Source organism: Tenrec ecaudatus, chromosome 8, assembly GCF_050624435.1.
Source record: "Tenrec ecaudatus isolate mTenEca1 chromosome 8, mTenEca1.hap1, whole genome shotgun sequence".
NCBI lineage: Eukaryota > Metazoa > Chordata > Mammalia > Afrosoricida > Tenrecidae > Tenrec > Tenrec ecaudatus.
Genome location: NC_134537.1, coordinates 48,964,450 through 48,976,397, shown reverse-complemented (window position 1 = coordinate 48,976,397; position 11,948 = coordinate 48,964,450). Strand labels below are relative to the sequence as shown.

Here is an 11,948-nt window from a genome sequence, read left to right as displayed (position 1 = left end):
CAAACACATTAGTCATTCATCATTCAAATATTTGACTTCATTAGAAACTGGTTTAACACTTTTTCTCCTCCCACCATAAAAGTACATTAAGTAATTTGCTTTAAAAAAACCCAACTATGAATAAGTGTCTGGTTTCCTCTCCCTCAACTAGCAACGTACCCAGTGACAGCAGTTTGTAAATCAGTAAGACGGTGGGCTGAGGACTGTTTCAAACGATCTTCTGCTTTGGAACTTGCTCTTCCACATCTTACCACATGCACAACCGAAGCCAATGGTCTAAAAATCATTCAGCAGTGTTGCACGCTTCCTATTCTAAGATTAGTTTCAATGAATGCAACTTACCTTTAGCATTGTGTTCAGAAAAATACTTAAGCCTCAAGGTCACCTCTCTAAAACCACTTCTGACAGAAGTAACGCATTACATAAAGAGACGTTTCCAACACCAGCGGGGAGAACCGAAGCACATGTGGAGAACACTGATCTCAGTCGCTGTCCACAGTTTTGCTCTTCAGGCAGTCCCTTGCCTGGCCAGCTTTAACTAGGCCAGAGTCCAGCAGGAAAGGCACAGTGCACCAGATTCACCACCTCTTAGGTTGCTACCGCTTTCTCTTCTTTACTGATGGGTTGTACCGAGCCAGGCTTTACCCATGACAGGCCAGCAACGTGAACACTTTTATTGTGCTGTTCTTCAGGCTCCTTCTGAGTCAACATCTTCTCCCTGGCTTCATCGTGTACAGAAGGATTCCATGGAGAAAAGCTAATTCATCGGGGTTTTCTATTTTAGGTTGGTCGGACAAATGAGCCGTGCACACACACCTGAACACTGCCAACCACTTTACTTTTAAAAAGCTGGGCATCTTTTTCGTACAGGACTGCAGCCTCTGGGTTTAGGGGGCTTGTTGTGTCAATCTCGTAGAAAACTCTCCTCGCATATAACACTTGCCAGATATGATTATGATTCCGTCTCCATTTTGCAAATGCTCTCTTCACACCCAGTTCACCTGAGGTGGGATCAACAAGCAGGTGAAAGACGGGGATATCAAACACCAAGCATGGGCAGTCCCCAGGTGGGTAGGTATCAGGGATGTAAACTGTAAACTTAAATACGCCATCTTGGTCAAGCCCATGCCGTATGAATATTACTCCAAACCACATTAATGCAGAATGGTAAGATGGGTGCACATAGATTCATGGGAACTTCTGCTTCACAACCAAGGTCAATTCTGCGAGAAGAGAATATTCCAGGTAGAAGGGCCCGTAAGAAGCATGTGTACCGTTTGTTGACTGTACCGCTGGAGCTGGAGATGTAGGCTTAGTTATGGGGAAAGCATTTTTGGGAATTGAAGGCTGCCGTTTCTTGGGAGCAGTGCGTGCAGGACTGGTTTTCACGTCCCCTGTTCACGGCTTCTCTTCCCCTTCAGGTCATTTGCACACAGAGCTTGGAGACATGCTCCAGAAAGGGTCCAGAACGTGCACTGCAAGCAAAGAAATTCTGTGGCCTGCGTCTTCAAACTCCCGTCCTCACCATTCACTTTACCGGACAATCTGGCAGTGCGCCACCCCACGCTGCCTTCAGTGCGATGCTTCGGGCCACCGAGAGCCGCCATAGCCAGCCAACAGCATCTCTGGCCACAACACCAGCCCAGCCCTGTCTGGCTTTTTAAATGACCTTTTGCTATCTTTTTATATGATGTTCTTGAGGTCATGCAACATCTCATATGGTCTTCTGTAATTAGTGTTCCATGCATTGAATCGGTTCTGCTTGAGATGTGCTTGATACACAAGTGGAATATACTCATGGTTGTATTTGGGCTCTCATGGAGTTGTTTTAATTTTCTTCAGCCTGAACTTGTGTCTGAACAACTGATGGCCTGTTCCACAGTTGGCCCCTGTCTTGGGTTTAGCTGCTGGTATTGACAGTCTTCATCTTCCCTTTCCACAGATTTTTGTGCACTCCATGTGCAGAACTCATGCCTTTTGTATTGGTGAAAAAAGGTCTTCATGATCAAAATGATATTGGGCATGCAAAATTCTATCAAGTGATTTCCAGCTTAATTTTTATCAAAGGCCATATTTCCCAAGGACTTGCTTTTCCTCTTTGTTTTCAACTTTTCTATTTCCATTGTAAATAATTATCAGTGCACCTTGATTGCATATTTGATCAGTTTCTGACTGAAGATATTCATAGAATTCTTCAATGTCTGCATCACTAGCTTTAGTGATTGATGCAGAAATTTGAATAGTAAATATATTGACTGTATTTCTTTGTATGTGTATAGATATTTTCCTTTCATACACAGCATTATACATTAAGACACATCTTGAAATTTCCTTTTGATGATAAATGGGATGCCATTCCTCTTGAATATGTCACTTGCAGCATAGTAAACCATATTCTTTTCTGATTTAAGACAGCAAATATCAGTCTAGTTCAATTCATTGACACCTAGAATATGATTCCATATCATTTCTATGACTTCCAATTTCCCTACTTTCATACTTCTTTTATCACAAGTTCTGATTATTAACTGATGTTTGCAGCAGTTTCATCTCATTTTGAGTCATGCCCATCAAGTTCCAGATGATCCTACTCCTACAGGCTACACTCTATCGACACCACTATGATCCACTCCACTTTGAGACGGCAGCTCTTCCTCAGCCATATTCTGAGTGCCTTCGGTGCTATCCAGAGGGTTGTCATTTGCCAGTCACTCTAAAGTAGAGAGCCTGCTCCTTCATCCTGGTCTGTTCTTTGTCCGGTAGCCCTGCTAAAATATGTTCATTTTGGGCAATCCTGCTGGTATTTGAAACGGCAGTAACATAGCTTCCAGTATTATAGCCATACTCAAGCCACTACAGTGCAACACACTGACAAACAAGTGGTGGGTGATGGGATATAGCACAGCATAATCAACTCTGACTAGCCAGTACTTTTGGTAGAACGCAGTTCCCTTGATTAGGTTACAACCTTGATGTAATTGGAAGAAAGACTCCTTGGTGGGTGGCCTGCTCTTTTTAACCTAGACTGTAGGAAAGCTTGCTTGTTCTGTTGGATGCAGGTCCTTAGGCCATGTTGCCTGCTGATCCCAGCAGCCAGCAGTGGGCTGCTGACTCCAAATAATGTAGCCTGTGGTCTTCCTCCTTCATCTTCTTGCTTCCTGGTCCATCAGCCCCCAAAGTTACATGAGTGAGGAGATCCTCCAGGTTTGCATTTAGAACTTAACCTCTTCCACAATTGCGTGAACCATATCTTTGCCAGATTTGCCCAACGCATCCATCCTTAGATACTTGACTGTTGCTTCCATGAGAATGGACAATGGACCCATGAAAATTACATTTTGACAAATTCAGTCTTTTCTTAATTTAACATGAGGTTGCCTAGTGGAGCAGTGGGGAGGGTTTGGGGCCTCTTTTCATTGGCTTGTAATCCATACCGAAGGCTGAAATCCTAGATCTCCATCAGCAAGAGCTTCAAGTCCTCTTCATCTGGTGGTTTCATTTGGATATCACAAGTTGCTAATGACCTTTCCTTACAATCCTGCTGAAGCTCTCTTCTCCATAAAATCCAGCTCCTCCAATTATTTGCTCAGCATACAGATCGAATAAGACTAGGGAGAGGCTACAACCCTGAAGCACACTCATCCTGATGCTACACCTTGCAGAATACCTTTGGTTCTTTGAATAATTACCTCGTTGTCCATGTCCAAGTGTCCAAGCAGTACAATAAAGTGTTCTGCAATTCCCAATTTTCTCAATGCTATACATGGTTTATTATGGCACATTTTGTTGAATGCCTTTGAATAATCTATAAAATAAAAGTAACCATATTTCTAGTACTCCCTGCTTTAAGCCACGATCCTTCTGATATGAGTTAGGATAACCCTAGCCCATGTCCTCTTCTGAATCCAGTTTGAATTTCTGGCAGCTCCTTGTCAATATACAGCTGCAATCATTGTGGAAATACCTTCAGTAAAATTTACTTGCATGTGTTATTCATGATATGCTCCATAATTTTTGAGTTCGGTTAGTTTTTTTTTCTTTTCCTCACAATTGTCACAAATATGGATCTCTCCCAGCAAGAGGGCCAGGTAGAAGTCTTCTAAATTTCTTGGCATAGACTGCAAATGCTTCCAGTTCTTCATCAATTTGTCGAAACATTTAATTTAGTATTCGCTCAATTCCAGTGGTCTGCCAATGCCTTCTTGTTAATGATAGCTCAATAAAATATTTGTAAATGTTTATGAACATTTCTACGAATACATTTCAAGGTATCAGACTTATTTATAAAGCATATTGAAATAAAAATCCTTGTCAAAGGTGACTCAGATTGGGTTACGGTTAGGATGGTTATGGTTTTGGTCAGGTTATTGGGTTATGGTTAGGATGGTTATGGTTAAGTTACTTGGATATGGTTAGATTATTGGGTTATGGTTAGGATGGTTATGGTTATTGTTAAGTTACAGGGTTATGGTTAGGTTACTGGGTTATGGTTAGGTTACTGGGTTATGGTTAGGTTATTGGGTTATGGTTAGGTTATTGGGTTATAGTTAGGATGGTTAGGTCCAAGCTATGGACCGAATTTCTTACCACAGTCACTGTGATGATGATCTTAGAAGTGGGGAGTTGAGTTTCTTTGCAAATGAAGTCATACTCAATGGTGCTGGATCCTAAACCTGATCACCACTGAGTCACACACGAGTAGAATAGATACAGGCATATACGAAAGCAAGAGAAAGACAGATGGAGAAGAGGATGCATCTACGAATTGCAGAACATCAAAGACTTCTGCCAACTACTACCTGCTGAATAAGCAAGAAAGGAACTTCCTCAAAGCCACACCTTGAATCCAGCATTTTAGCTCCCGGAAAATATTTTTTTTGTTGTTCTTTAAAGCCACTAAGTTGTAGTATTTCTGTTACTAGCAAGCCATAGTAGTAAACTAAGTAGATAATATATTTTGTTGTACACTGACAAACATTAAATATTACTCACTTAAAAGTAGGATTGGCAGAATGCTTTACTGATATTTCCTCTTAAGCATAGTGACATTTATGATTTTCCTTGATGTGCCTTTTATATTTCTGCCTTAATATATTGCACTATCACTCTTTCTCATTTTTTTTCTTTTCTTTTTGCTAAAATTTCCATGTGTTTGTCCTTTTTGGTCCACTGTGCCATTTGGTTATATTGTATTGAATTTTTATCTCTTGTATAAATCATACTATTTTATTTAATATGATTGAGAGCACAAGACAGTTGTTGGCTAAAATGTATTACTAGTTTAACAGTTTTTTAAAAGCCAATCAGAATCATGGAAACAATGGATGTGGTTACCAGAAACATCAAGGAATATGACTTTTTAAATTTTCAATATCTATAGGCTCTTGAATAATGACATATGACCAGGCAGTGCTTTATTCTCTTGTTCATGAGGTTCTGCTATGAAATGAAACTGACTTGAAGGTACCTCATGATGACAAACTTTTAAATTCTGTATCATTAAATTTTGCATAGATACTATTCAAATTTACTTAGAGCATGAAAGAATATGTAGGCTAGCTTTATAGCTTTTATGACCAAGTCCTTGTTCTCTAATACACTTGTATTTATCATGAAAATATCTGTCTCTAATAACATCTTGTATGATCATTTAGATGCTTTATTTTAATTCTTCCTTATATAGTTAATATAACTAGTTAATAAGCTACTACTTTTAATAGATATTACAGGTTACATAGAATTCCATGTGTTTAATAAATTAAATCATGTAATTTTGAGTTTAATTCTCAAAAAAAAGTTATGAGAAAGCAAACATATAGAGATTAGGTAAGTTGCCTAAACTAATTTAACTAAATGTAAGAGATGGGATTTGAGGTGGTTTGAGAACCACTCAAACCAAGTATTTTAAGCCACAGTACTCTTAATGTCTTTATTGTGGAATATCATTAGAAGATGAAAAATGAGTGAAATAGTAAATAAATGAGGAAAATAAAAGATATGTGTTAAAATGACAATAAAGATAGTGTTTAGAAATATATTTGTAAATGCTATTTCAAATTGCTACTGAAATGAAATTTCAAAAATCAGAATAAAGAGAATGAATTTATAATTTTATAGTCATCATTCAATACATAAAATTGTGAGACATACCATTAATTAACATGCCCTGGTGGCATTGTGGGACATGGTTGGTATTTCATATACATGAGATGCTCTATGGGAAAAGACTGAAGTTAGTGTTATAAAGATTCACAGTTTCAGAAACCTTATATAGGACTATTGTGATTTGGAATATACTCAGGGGCAATGTGTTTGGTATTGAGTTTTGATCATGTAGTATTAGAAGCCTTAAATAAAAATAAAGATCAAAATAAAAGCAAAACTAAAAATTGGGATCATTTTCTATAGTGCAGTATAGTGAATTACTTGGTATGGTCTTTCTATCCATTGAATTTGCAATCCCACCAAATGACTAGCAGAACTATGCAAATATGAGATGTTTGTGGCCCAATCAGGGAATTGGATAGCTTGCTAATAATTCAAATAAGTTACATGGCTCTCGTGTTGGGGTATAATCATGAAAATAAGATACATGTAACACGAACATGGGAACTGGTTAAAGTTTCCATCCTGCTAGATGTAAAATGAACCATCCTAGAGATCGAAGGAGGATCTTTCTACTATCAAGAATGAAGATCCAGGAATTCCGTGTGTTCAGTGGGCCCAAATTCCCCACACCAAAAGTCATGAGCCAGGAGAAAGTGGTGACACTGAGATCAGGTAAAGAAATGCAGGAGTAGCTAGAAACCTAAAAGAAGCTCTCCTCACTTCAGTACCCTGCTGTCTCCTTGCACCCAAATGCACCTTTCATCCCAACACAAAGCAAGACAAAAACACACTTTATCCTTCCTAAGCTGTCTTTTATTGTTGTTGAGATATATAGATATCTCCTCTTTAGCACTTAAAAAAATATTTGCGGCAGATATGCCCTTTGCTATAGTGCGTCATTTGAATTTTTAAATTTTAATAAATCATTTTATTGGGGGCTCTTAGAGCTCTTATAACAATGCATCCATCCATTGTGTCAAGCACATTTGTACAGATGTTGCCAAGATTCTTTTCAAAACACTGTCTTTCTACTTGAGCTTCTCTTTTTCCCCCTCCCTCACCCACCCTCCCACCTTCATGAATCCTTGATAAATTGTAAATTATTATTCATGTGTGCTTCTGTTGTTTGACATCCTGCGGGGGGGGGGGGGGTGTTACTACATTGATTATTGTGATTGTCCCCTCGCTGCCTCCGACTTCCTGGTACCATCATGGTATAGCTACTCCCATGACTGTGCTTGAGGGGTTCATCTCTTCTGGATTTCTTTGGTCGAGAGCCCTTATGTGTGCCAGTGTGCAAGCTCATGTCTAGCCTGACTGCTCCTTCTGTGAGCACCGTGGATCCAAATACATTGAGTAGATTTAAGTAATACACTTTGAAAACAGGAAAAAAAAAATTTTTAATTCATCAACTTTTAATCAATTTGAGAAAAAATTGCCAATTTACCAAAATTGTTATCAATTATCACAATTAAAAAAGTATTAAGTATATTTTAAAACTTTTATTAACCCTGTCATAAGTATTTTAGATCATTTGTATTTCCATGTTTTATTTTTTGTTTTTGTTTTTTTAAACAATTTATTAGGGGCTCATACAACTCTTAACACAGTCCATACATGATGTATGTATATGTATGGACTGTGTTAAAAGTTGTATGAAAAAAAAATTTTTTCTAGAACAAACAAGATGAAAATCACCGTCAAAATTAAAGACAAACTTTAACTTTTGGTTTCTGGAAAAACAATAAACCACCAACTACTCATTTGCCCTACCCAGCGACTCCACAAAGTAGATTACATTTTCTTAGCTGCAGAACATCCCAGTTCATCCATAGAGGGTAACATTCACTTAGAGATATTTTATAATAAGATGAAATACAAAATTTCAAAATAATGTTAAATTTATAGCTAATAAAGAAACTCTTAGTTGATTTCCCTATAGACATTGACTATTTCTAACTAAAATTGATCGTGGTAATGATTGTACAATTCTTGATATAATTGAACCCTTGAGTTGTATGGTGGGTGGATTATGTGCTTACAAAAATAAAAAAAAATAAGAGTACACCTATATAACTTAAATTCTAAATTTAAAAAAAATTAAGGAGGCAAAAACTTTTCATGAATTAAATTCTAAGAAAGGAATACGGCATTGGAAGTAGGTATTCAGAATTTTATATATAGCCTAAATGTTTACTATTTCCATTCACCAGTTAAAAATTGGTCTGTCAGATATGATTACTAAGAAAACATAAACCAATTTCATTTTCTTCCATTGCATGCTCTCATTTCATCTACATGGAGTAATGTACACAGACCTTCGTGCTCTGAATTTCCTGCAAACTGGCCCTTTTGTTTCAAGTCATGAAATCTGGAATATAAATCTTCTCAAATATTTCTTATCTTTTGAAGACCTGGGTTTTCTTTTGAACTGAAATAATTAGCATATAAAGGGTAAGCTTTCCATTTAAAGAATTGGAGGACTTCAGATTCTATGTCTCCTGGAAATGACCTTGCTTTCATGGTAACTTCAAATCAGCATTGTCTCAGGCTGGGTGTGCTTTGCTTTCAGGATAAAGGCAAGGGAGGTATTGCTTCAGATAAAGGAAACTACATGCCAATTTCAGCCTTAAGAATTCTGTAGTTTGTTTGTTTGGTTTTATTTTTTTCAAATAAAAAAATCACAATGTTTTTGGAAATGCTTTTTTTCGTGGTATTTTACAGATCAGCCAAATCCTAATCATTACCTATGATTTTACTCAACTTCTCTCTTTGTTTTAAATTTCATTTTCATTTTCAAAATGTTCACTTTAACCTTTGATAAGTAGTAATCCAAACCCCAAGAACATTTATGAGACAAAAGAGTGTGCAGTGGTTTGAAACCACTAGCGTCTCCTTGGGAGAAAAACACAGCTTTCTCTTCCTGTAAAGAGTTACTTTCTAGGAAGCCCATAGGGGGACTCTGTGTAAATCTGCATCAACTTGAGGACGATGGGTTCCATTTCTGATTGGTTATAATTGCAAAGGACTCCTTGGGGGTGCATTTGTTAAGTGTTGAGCTATAACCAGAAAACAGCACTCTGAACCCACTAGCTCTTGCCTCAGATAGGTATAGGTTACCGTCTGCATCATTTAAGATTCCAGCCCTTCTGCTCTCAGATCATGTAATCGCTTAATCGGATCTCCCAAGCAATGAGGTAGAGAGTCTGCCTAGCGCCTGTGAACTTGTATCACTCCCTTTACATGTACAACTTCAAAGCACTTCCTCAGGGATGAGCTCATCTGAGCTGGAGTCAGTTTCTCTAGACTGGCAAGAGGGAAAAGACGATTTGTTTGCAGCAGTGGTCTCCTCAAAGCAACAGACACCCCTCTGAGACTGATAAGGGAACCTTTCTGAAAATCAGATCCTGATGGGGATGGAACAAGTATGTCTTGGAGAAGGTAATTACACTTCTGTTGTTGGGTAAACCGATTGGAAAAATGGCCCATCAGAATAAAATACTTGACATTCCTTATATAGAACCCAAGGGAGAGTACACCCAATACTATGTTCATAACTGGACACTCCTGCTCTAGCTTCCACCCAGCCCTTAATGGCCCAGGCCAAATGATACAGAGTCCTGGGACTTACTCTTGTCCTTTTGACGCCCACACCTTTTTTCACAGGCCACACCACAAAGATTCACCGGGGAAACTCCCACTAACTGAACAAGGCTTCACCCCAAACTCATTGTAAGCAGGTTTAGGGAACTGACATACTCTATTGGACTTAATAAGGAAACACCCTAGCGTGAAAATAAGCAGTGACTACTATCCCAAGGTTTTGGAATTGGTAGTTATTGGATTTCAATTCAGATCTCCTACTTTGAGCATGCTCAATGAATAATGAACTGAGATTACCATATAGATATTTTTTATTTTCTTATATGTTTTAAATTCTACACCATTGCCTAAATTAGTGATATTTTCAATAGAATTATCTTATGTCCAGGGAGATTATTTATCATGTTTTCTATTGTAAAATGATAATGATATCTCTAAATTCAACAGGAGACATATGTAAGCCACATATAAGAGTTAGGTTTTTTTGTACCAACTTGGCACCTGTAATAAGATAGGGGTAGAGCTCAGCCTGTCAATGAGGTCGCAGATTGATTATCACTTTGGGAGGTGGGACCAAGATAAATGGCTCACTGGAGACCAGACGCTCTCTGTCTCTGTGGCCCACTCTGAGATCTGCCAAAGCCCTGGAGATGCACCCACTGCCATTGGATCCACAAGACTTTGCAGCCACTGGGCTGGTGATGGTCCTGCATGCGGCATCATTGCATGTGGCTGCATGATTCTGAATAGGGACTTCCAGACTAGTAATAGACTTATAGTCTTGAGTTGGACTGGGCTGGGATGTTTTATTGATATACAAAGCTTCTCAATATAAAGCTCGCTCTTACACATATACATGTATAACTGGATTTATTTCACTCGTCAACCCAGCCTGACATAATAAGATATAGAAATAGATTTTAGATTCAAATTTATTTCTAGCCCCCATTACTTTGTTCTTATGACATGGCTCTACTTGATACTCATTCTCATTGAGAGATCACTGGAAATATGAGCACGATAGAAAAATGTGGTGAAGAAACCAGATTGTGCCCAGCTAGAAAAAATAGCATCAAGGATTTTAAAGGCTTTTCTTAAAACAAGCAGCCATCTAAATATGTTGTCAATGAAGTCCACATGGAAAAAGGAAACCAGCCTGTGTGATCCAAGGACTTCTAATAATAAAATCTAAATCTGGAGGAGGGAATGGTATCAGGGCTTAAATTGTGAACCCTCAGTTTGCAGAAGGATTATGGATGACAGAGGAAGCTCAAATCTATTTGCAGGGTCCCCACGTGGTGAATTTCCTCTGAACATAGTTGACAGGTGTGAATAGCCTATCAGACAATATTGTGAAGTTGATTAGGGCATATAGCTAGGTTAAAATGGAACACATTATCATTTGATCACCCTTTCAACCATTTTTATTATGTTTTTTGTGCTTTTTTCCCAAAAATATTTTTTGGGCATTCTTACTGGTATCGGACCATTCAATATTTCAACCACAGCAAGTAATATTGTACAATTGCTACTACAATCAAATTCAAAAGATTTTCTTCCTTCTTGTACTCCTTGATAGCATCTCTCTTTTAGCCATCCCCATCCCCAGGAAATCTATACTACTGACTGTCCCTATATGTTCAACAGTCTTGGGTTTCATACTTCCCAAGATAGAAAGACATATAACAGCAATTCAAGAGAGGCACCCGAAGTTGTTTCTACTTTTTATATTTTTGCTTTGTTTTCAATTGGGATTTTAACTATTCTTTTTCTGGTTATTGGCTTTTTGTTGTTTGCTTTCTGATTGTGTTTTGTATGATTTTCTGTATATGAAATCTAGGACAGGTTACTATATGGAGAGTAACTGGATTAATAATTAGGCATGGCAAGTGAGTTTGAGGGAACTGAGGAACTAATAACAATGAGTATGAGAAGAAAATGTTTTGATATTGATTGTGTTGATTATCACACAACTCTTATTAATATGTTTGAACTATTAAATTATATGATATGCTAACTATATGCCAATAGAACTATTTAAAACAAAAAGATGCCAGCCTTGGCCTTGAGGTCTACTGGCACTATGGTTCAGAGTCAGCAGGCCAATGATGTGTATCCTCAGGTATTTAGCTAAAACTATGAAGATTCCATAACCTTGCTAACAGTATGCTTCACTACATTTGCGGATAGAATAGAAGGAAAAAGCCCATCTACAAATATTCTCTGTAAAACCCGTG

The 11,948-nt window shown here is 37.9% G+C and overlaps 1 pseudogene; it reads right to left on the bottom strand.

The window, feature by feature from the left end:
• Positions 1-577: 577 nt before the first annotated feature.
• Positions 578-1,607, bottom strand: LOC142455392 (AKT-interacting protein pseudogene; annotated as a pseudogene).
• Positions 1,608-11,948: the final 10,341 nt, after the last annotated feature.